This window comes from Euleptes europaea, chromosome 4, assembly GCF_029931775.1.
Source record: "Euleptes europaea isolate rEulEur1 chromosome 4, rEulEur1.hap1, whole genome shotgun sequence".
NCBI classification, from domain to species: domain Eukaryota; kingdom Metazoa; phylum Chordata; class Lepidosauria; order Squamata; family Sphaerodactylidae; genus Euleptes; species Euleptes europaea.
This window is the reverse complement of record NC_079315.1, coordinates 27,676,407-27,685,287: the sequence shown is the minus strand read 5'-3', so window position 1 is coordinate 27,685,287 and position 8,881 is coordinate 27,676,407.

Genomic DNA, 8,881 nt, shown 5'->3' with positions numbered 1-8,881 from the left:
TCATAGTATTGCGCTTCATTCTTACAAATTGCCCATAAGGCAAGTTGTGCCTCAAATGTTTGGGATGGAAAGAGTTAAAATGCAGTAATGCATTACTATCAGTAGATTTTTTATAAACAGTAACAGCCAACTTATTATTCTGTGCATGATATACCAAAGTGTCCAAAAATGGTATGTGATGGGGATGAGCTTTCCCTGTAAATTTAATATTTGAGCACATATTCAACCATGCCAAAAAATCTTGAAAATTAATATCTGAAGATAATAGAAATATGAGATCATCAATTTAATGACGATAGCCCAATATGCAATCCTTGAAAGGATGATCATTGTAAATAAATTTACGTTCAAAGTCGACCATAAAGATATTGGCTATGGTCGGGGCTACCACAGATCCCATGGCAATCCCTCCTGTTTGTAGATACAATTGATTGTCAAAACGAAAAAAAATATTTTTAAAGACCACCTCAATGAGTTTTAAAAGAAAGGTGGAAGATGGATTAGGGTCTTCTAAATTCTGTGTGTATTGCTTATTATGCCCGTGGGGAAAAATTTACACAGGGTCCAGTATCAGACCAATTAAGACTCGTATTCTAGAACACAGGTCTAGAATACATGCACGCATGACTTCTGCGCCGGTGGTAGAACAATTTCTTCAGTTCCGGCATAGTGAGAATGATTTGCGCTATTTTGTGATTTGGGTTTGAGCACGAAAAGGTTTGACAGACAGGATAATGAAAAATTATTGAGGCAGAAGGAGGCATGCTTCATCCACCTTCTAAATACTATGGCGCCTCATGGCTTAAATTTGGGAAACGATCTATCTTGTTTTTTATAAACACGGTTGTGCCCCTTTAAGAAAGATCGAATCTGGGCTGCCTGGTAACAGATGCAAATGATTGACTTTCCCCTCTCACACACACCGGCTAGCTATTAGCAGTAAGTAAATCCTACAGTTTGAATTGCTACACTTTGTATCCTTACCCTTCGTGGGACATGGAATGTAACCTACAATTTGGAGATGAAAAATGTAGAAATATATGAGGACTATTGGATGTAAGTATATTTAGATTGAGCAAATATATTTTGTTGAGAGATGCTACTTGTGAAAATTTGTAAAATAGATACTTTGGGCACTATGAACATGTTTGCATGTTTTGCACTTTTTATAACATAGGAAGGACTGAAGAAGAATGACTAAGCAGTTAAGAATTCGAAACGGCCGTATCCTCCATAATTTTTTTGTCTTCTGCATAGCTACATGACTATTTGCCTTCAAGAAAGAAATTGTACTCTGACCAGAGACTTCTTTTGAAAAAATTGACTTTATTGTACTATACTCTGACAAGAGACTTTTTTTGGAAACATTTAACTTTATTGTACATATGAACATTTGTTGTCTGGTTGTGTAGGTTTTATGTGTATTCTAAGTTGTTTGTACATCCATGTGGTAGCTTATAAACAGTTTTTTTGCACTTTGTTTAAATATCCTTTGCTCCTGTACTGATTTTCAAATCTTACTGATACTAGTACAGTGGTGTCTATTTTCCCTCCAGTACCTGGAGGTTGGCAACCCTATAAATGACCACTGGATTTGCCAGGGCTCTGGTTCATGGCAACCTAAGCTGTGTAAATATGCACAGTGCCTCTGTTCAGGCAACATGGTAACCATGTGTATTGGGAGAAATGTGCTCCCAGTACAAGGAGTTGTTCGCCTCCTGGACATGATGTCTGAAAAAGGCTTTACGTATTTCAAGAAAAACACATTGGGCTGGATCATAACACATTTCCTGCTGTTCAAAGAGGGGAGAGTTTCACTACTGAAACTACTATGCAAGAGATCATTAGACCCATATGGATAAAAGCCACAAGGGACAGGTACTGTAATGAGGAGGGAAATTGGGCAGCATGGAACAGGAAAACTGGTTGGACAATTCCATAGGCCTGTGCCCATGGTCCAGAGAGCTGTTGGGGGGCAGAGCCTGAGCTGGGAAGCATTGTTGATGATGTGACATCACATTTCTGGTGATCACTTCAAGGGTGTTGTGACATCATTTCCCCTCAGTTTTTCTTCTACTGTGTCAGGAGCAGGCCATGAGGATGGTATGTGGTAGTGTTGTTGTGCTGCTTCCAGGTGCTGTTGTGCTATTCTGTCCAAGGCCTGTCTAAGCCCCGTGTTTAGTCTTCATAGATTCCCATACTGTGGGAATCGCCAAGTGCTCCTTCCTGCCTGTTGGAGGGGGGGGGTTGCCTGGGTAACCGGTTATCTCCTTTTGCTCTCCCATATATGCTATGTGCCTTGCCTTTGACCCTTACTAGTGTCCTTTTGAATATGGCTTCTGAAACCTGTCGATTCTAACCAATAAAACTGCTTTTGTGGATTTGCCGTCTGCTGAAATCTGTTTATGGGTTTGCCGCAGGGCTAGAGCTTACATTAGGACACTAGTCCTATCCTTACTTGCTGACCTTGGCTGGAGCCCTGGAGGGTTCGCCTAGACACTCATCTCCTCGGTTTGGGGCACAGGACGAACTCCCCGAGGACCTCGACTTTCTGCGTGCCGTCTTGGAGGAGGTGCAGCGGACTTACATGGAGTCCACCCGGCTGGTTGGGCTGGTGATTGATCAGTGGTGTTGCCTGGCAGCGGCGACCGCCCTGGAGGACTCAGGACACTGATCTACGTACCCACAATAACCTTTTGGGGCTAGATACTTTGCTGGTGGAGGCCCAGTTGGAGCAAGAGGACTTTGCTCTCCTAACTCGGTTGTTGGCTGAGCTTGCGCTCCGTGGGACGCAACAGGAGTCGGCGACCCCAATTCAGGGGCCTGAGTTCTGTTTCCCAATGACGGGGGCTCAGGGGGGAGACATTCCACAAACTGTTCCAGATCCTGCCCTATGCCGCCGGGAAGCACAGGACGCTGCCACCAGGACAGTCCTGGTTCTTGTGGATTTCACTCCGACCACAGCCACGCCGGCCAACGTTGAGAAGATACTAACTCCTGAATTCAGTCCTGCCTCTGCGGATCTGGCTCAACAGGTCCAACCACTGTTGGGCCAGCACAAGGAAATCCAAATGCTCTTGGAGCAAGTGGCTGAACCAATTGTGACGGATGCCACCGCCGCCAAACTCGAGGCGGACTGAGTGCTCGCTGACCGGAGGCAGGCGGAGGAACAACTGTTGGCGGATGTGGCCGCCGCTCCGGCGCCGGCGCCGGCAGGAACTGGAGCGCGGTCAAAAGTTAGCAGGGGACTGGACTGGTCTTTCCCCTCGTTTTCTTTGGGCTCCCCAGAACCTGGCCTGCCCCGGGAAGTGGCACGCAGGCAACGGCTCACCTTTGCTCCTGATGTGCAAGAATATTCGGAGGAGGAGGACTTGTATGCAGAGGAGCGTGACTGGAATACGAATTACCGAGTCAGCCAAGCCCGACGGACTAGCGGGGCTGAGGAGGAGATCCATGCTTTGAGGTTTCAAAACCGAGAGCTGTTGGATTGTATGGCCCGTATGCAGGACCAAATGGACGTGTTGATGTGTGAGTACGGTCACCTACAGCAAGCTCAAGAGGCACCTGCGCAGGCACCGGTCCCAGGCCAACAACCCCCGGGCCAGCAGACTCTGATGCAGCCGGCCCCTGGTCAACCACCGGCACCACCACCAGTGGGACCGGTCCAGCCTGTGATCCCGGTCGTGCAGTGGAAGCAACCCCGTTTGCGAGTGACATTTGATGGCTCCGCGGACACTTTGCCCTGTTTCCTACACCAAGTGGACAGTTACATGAGAGAACAAGGGCATTCCTTTCCCACGGAAGACAGCCGAGTAAGATTCGTTTCCTCACTTTTGACTGGAAAGGCTGCAGAATAGATGGTCCTCCAGTTTGATACCCGGGCCCGCTCCATAGGGTTGCTTAATGAATTCATGCAAGCGTTGAGAAGACGTTTTGAGGATCCATTTCAAGGGGAGAAGGTGAAAGCGGCCCTCCTACAACTCCATCAAGGATCCTCCTCAGTCCGAGAGTTTGCGGATGAGTTCCAAAGACTCGCTAATAAAATAGTGGAATGGACTGAAGCTACCCTGGTGCATTACTTCAGAGCAGCGTTGCATCCAGAGATTCTAAACTGGGCATACATGCAGTGAGACCCAGCCACCTTAGAAGAGTGGATTTTACTGGCGTAGGAAGTGGAAAGCCGCCGCCAGTTTATTTCCCTTGCCCGACGGCAGGCCAGGGAGGGGGAAAGCCAGAGAAACCCTCCCAAACCTGCCGCTTCTCAGGCCCCACGGAGGCCGGCTCTACCTCCGCAAGACCAAGCGTTGTTTGCGGTGCCATGGGTCACTTCGCTGCCACTTGTCCGTCACATCCGGGACTGCCAAGTCCCACTTCCCAACCAGAGGGGACTCCTCGCGAGGAGAGGACACGCTCAGGGGAGATGCGCCACAGCCGAGCGGAGCATCGCTCCAAGACGAAAAGCGCCCCCAGCTCTGCACGCCGGAGAATGACAATGGACCTTTTGCCAGCAAACCCGTCGGGGTCCAGGATTACAGTTACTACTCCTGGGGAGGGTAGCTCTGCTTCTTCAGAGGAGGGTGACCACTGGAACTCCCCAGCCCTTAACTTGGAGTCTCCCCTCGAACAGCCAAAAAATGGACTGGGTCTGCGGTAAAAGGAGCGATACCGCAGACCACCGCAGGTGTTCCTGCGAAACCCGAGGCTCCTTTCATAGTGAGTGAAGTAGAAGAGACTGTGTATGTAGATGTGATATTACGACATTATAGAAAAGGTCCTCAATTACAAGTTAAGGCCTTAATAGACTCTGGATGTGCCCGCTCGTTAATTAACGAAACCACCTTTAAAGCGCTCCAAGTGAAATCAGTCTCTTTGCTGGCACCTGTTCAAATTGCTCAAATGGATAGCAGTGATTTCAGGGGGGCAGTTGACCATCGCACTGACGGAGTGGTAATGGGAATTGGCCACCATTGGGAACAAATCAACTTTACTATTGTGCCCAATGTTCGATATGCTGTGGTGTTAGGAGCAAATTGGCTCAAAGGACACAGTCCCACCATAGACTGGGAAGCTGAGACTTTAACATTCAATAGCCTGCTGTGTGAGTTACAACGATATGAAGTGGCCGTTAAAACTGTAATCAAACCAACTCCTGCCCTGGCCTCGGACACCTCCAGTCCGACCCTAGTGCCGCCCGAATATCAGGACTTTGCAGACGCGTTTAATGTGCAGGAGTGTGATGTGTTACCCCCCACACACCGCCGGATGGATTGTGCTATTGAAGTGGTGGGGAATGGAAAACTGCCAAAGAGTAAGATCTACCCAATGAGTCCTACGGAATGGACGGCGCTCCGCGAATTCTTAGACAAGAACTTGGCTTGCAGTTTCATCCGACCCTCCACCGCACCCTATTCAGCACCGGCTTTCTTTGCGCGTAAGAAAACAGATTTGCATTTGTGTATTGACTTTCGAAAACTCAATGCTGTTACTCAAACGAATGCTTATCCCATCCCCCTCATTTCTGATCTCTTGAGACAATTGAAGGAGGGACACATTTTCACCAAATTGGACTGTCGAGGCTTATTACAGAGTTAGAATCCGGGAGGGGGATGAATCTTTGATAGCCTTTTCCATTTGCTTTGGGATGTTCGAATTTATGGTGATGCCTTTTGGATTAAAAGAGTCCCCGGGGGTCTTCATGCAACTCATTAATGAGATCCTCCATGATCTACTGTTCGAAGGAGTGGTGGTCTATTTAGATGATATTCTCATTTACTCTAAAACCATGGATGAACATGTTGCCTTGGTTCGAGAGGTGTTGCAACGTCTCAATCAGCTGTATGCTAAAGTGTCTAAATGTGAGTTCCATAAAAAGCAATTGACTTTCCTAGGATATATTATCTTGCACCAGGGACTGACTATGGATCCTGAAAAAGTGCAAGCGGTGCTCGGTTGGGAAGCACCCTCTACCTGTAAACAGGTCCAAAGATTTCTCGGGTTCGCGGATTTTTACAGGGCGTTCCTCCCACATTTCGCTCAGATCATGCTACCCATCACGAACCTCCTTAAAACTAAGGGAAAGGGGAATACAGCCACCTTACCCAACGCCCGGGTGGAGTGGACCCCCCAGTGTCAAGCCACTTTCGATAGTCTTAAGCAGCATTTTACATCCGAACCTGTTTTGCAGCACCCAGACTGCAATCAACCATTTGTAGTGCACGTAGACGCTTCTGATGTAGCGATGGGGGGTGCGCTCCTGCAGCGGCGGGAGGATGGGCACTTGCATCTGTGCGCTTATTTTTCTAAAAGGTTCACTCAATCCGAACTCAACTGGGCCGTTTGGGAAAAGGAAGCCGTTGCGGTAAAGCATGCCCTGACAGTGTGGAGGCAGTTTTTAGAGGGTTCCAAGGTGCCTTTTGAAGTGTGGTCCAATCACAAAAACCTAGAGGCCCTAACGGGGACTCGCAAGCTGTCCACGAAGCACGTGCGCTGGGCGGACTTCTTTGCCCAATTTCGATTCGTCCTAAAATATGTACCAGGGAAGCAAAACCTTCTGGCTGACGCTTTATCCAGGCTTCCCCAATATCCCACCAAGGTTGATCGGCCCACAGAGTCGCTCTTCACCCCTGCCCAATGAGGTCTGTTGCCCACCTTAGCTGTACAAACCCGTTCTCAGACCCGATCCCCACCGCCGCCACTTTTGATGGGAGGGGAAGCCCCATGCTCGGATGAGCCGGCAGCGCCACCCGCCTCGCTTCCTCCTCCCCTGAGCGACTGACAGCCATGGTTCCCGAGATGCGGGGACCTGAGCGCACCATTCAGTCACTCTCTGCACCTGTGTCGTCTCCAACCCCGGTCCAGCTGCCCGCTGGCACAACACCGGAGGGAGTGGAAGGACTGACTGATTCCTTTAAGGAGACTCTTCTTCGCAGTTATCAAGCGGAACTTTCCTCGCAGGCCCTTCCAGCTACTCTAATTAAACGCGGGGAATTTTGGTACAAAGATTCTAAATTGTATGTTCCGGCAGCATTGCGGGGGGAGGTTTTGGGTTTGGTTCATGGCGCCAAGACCGCTGGACATTTCAGATTCCTCAAAACATTGCATTTGCTACGGAGACAGTTTTGGTGGGCGGGCATGCGATCAGATGTGGACTCCTTCATCCGCAGCTTCCCCATATGTGCAGTGGTCAAACGATCACAGGGCAAACCGCCCAGACTTTTTCAACTGTTAGAGACTCCCTCAAAACCGTCCATTGCAATGGACTTCATGACGGACCTACCCCCTAGTGGGGGAAAGACAATTCTTTGGGTGATTACTGATCTGTTTTCGAAACAGGTGCATCTTGTACCCTGCGCAGGTATCCCTTCCACCCCAAAATTGGCCCGCCTCTTTGTGTCACATGTCTTCTGTCTCCATTCCTTTCTGTGCAAGATAGTGATGGACAGGGGTTCAAATTTCATGGCCAAATTTTGGAAAGCTTTTCTCAAATTGGTCGGAGTAGAACAACGACTGTCTAGTGCCTTCCATCCCCAAACGGATGGTCAAACTGAATGGGTGAATGCAGAGTAGGAATGCTATTTACGCTGTTATGTTAATTACCATCAAGATGATTGGGTAGACCTGTTGCCTTTTGCTGAATATGCTTATAATAATGTGGTTCACCAATCCACAGGGTTCAGCCCTTTCCAGGTTGTCCATGGTAAAGAGTTTGGCCCCGCTGGTCATGTTGATGTTTCTGAGGAGGAGGGGGGAGCTGACGTGGTCGGATGGGTGCGTTCCATTCAAACAACCTGGCCATGGCTGGTTAAAAATCTGGAGCGAGCCAAATGAAAGTACAAGGCTCAGGCTGACAAACATCGCTCCCCCTGTAAGGAATGCAAGGTGGGGGATCTCGTCTATTTGTCAACAAAGAACCTATGATCCACCCGCCCGTGTGATAAACCCAGTGCCAAGTACGTGGGTACGTTCCCCATTTCCCGGATTATTAATCCAGTGACTGTAGAACTCTCCTTTCCCAAGTCTCTACGGAGAATTCATCCTGTGTTCCATGTCAGTCTTTTAAAACCGTACATTCCTTCCCAAAAATGCCATCCTGAGCCACAACCCGAAGTGCCTGAAATGGTGTGTGTGTGGGGGGGAGGAACATTTTGAAGTAGCTAAAATACTGGATTCTCACATTCGCTACGGTACCCTTCAATACCTGGTCCTCTGGAAACATTTTAGTCTAGCCCAGGATGAATGGGTGCGCGCCTGTGATATCTCCGCCCCCCGCTTGGTACAAGAATTCCATGCCACCTACCCTCACTGCTCACTGGATCAAGCACAGGCAAGGGCAGGGCTGAAGTCCACCCACTGTAGGTGGGCATCTGGCAACCCTAACAAGGTATTTTCTGGTTTTATACAGCAATTCTTAGTTACCTCCACAAACTGTGCATCCCTGGATTCTCATGGGAAGCCCATGATTGTTAAACTGTAATAAAACTGTTAGGTTCAGTTTATTATACTGATTTTCTCTGGGGCCAGTGAAAAAACTGTACATACAAATGGACCAAATGCAATTTCCACTAAAGTGAAATTTTGATTAAATTTCAGAAGTTTTCAGCTGACTGACTAGCAAAGGAGCTGAGGTTATCCCAGGCAGACAGCACATGCACTTTTGACCTGGGCAGAGACACAAACTTTTTATGTTTCTGAGTCTGGCAACCTTCCCTTGTGGTTTTGCATGTCTGAAAACATCCCCTTTCTGTAGAAATTGCAATCAAATAGCACCTCTTTCCCAAAGCAGAATATCAGTTTGAGTGTTCCTGTACTTCCTTGGAACAGTAGGTGCCTCAGAATAGGGTTGCCAACTCCGGGTATGGAAATTCCTGGAGATTTGAAGGCT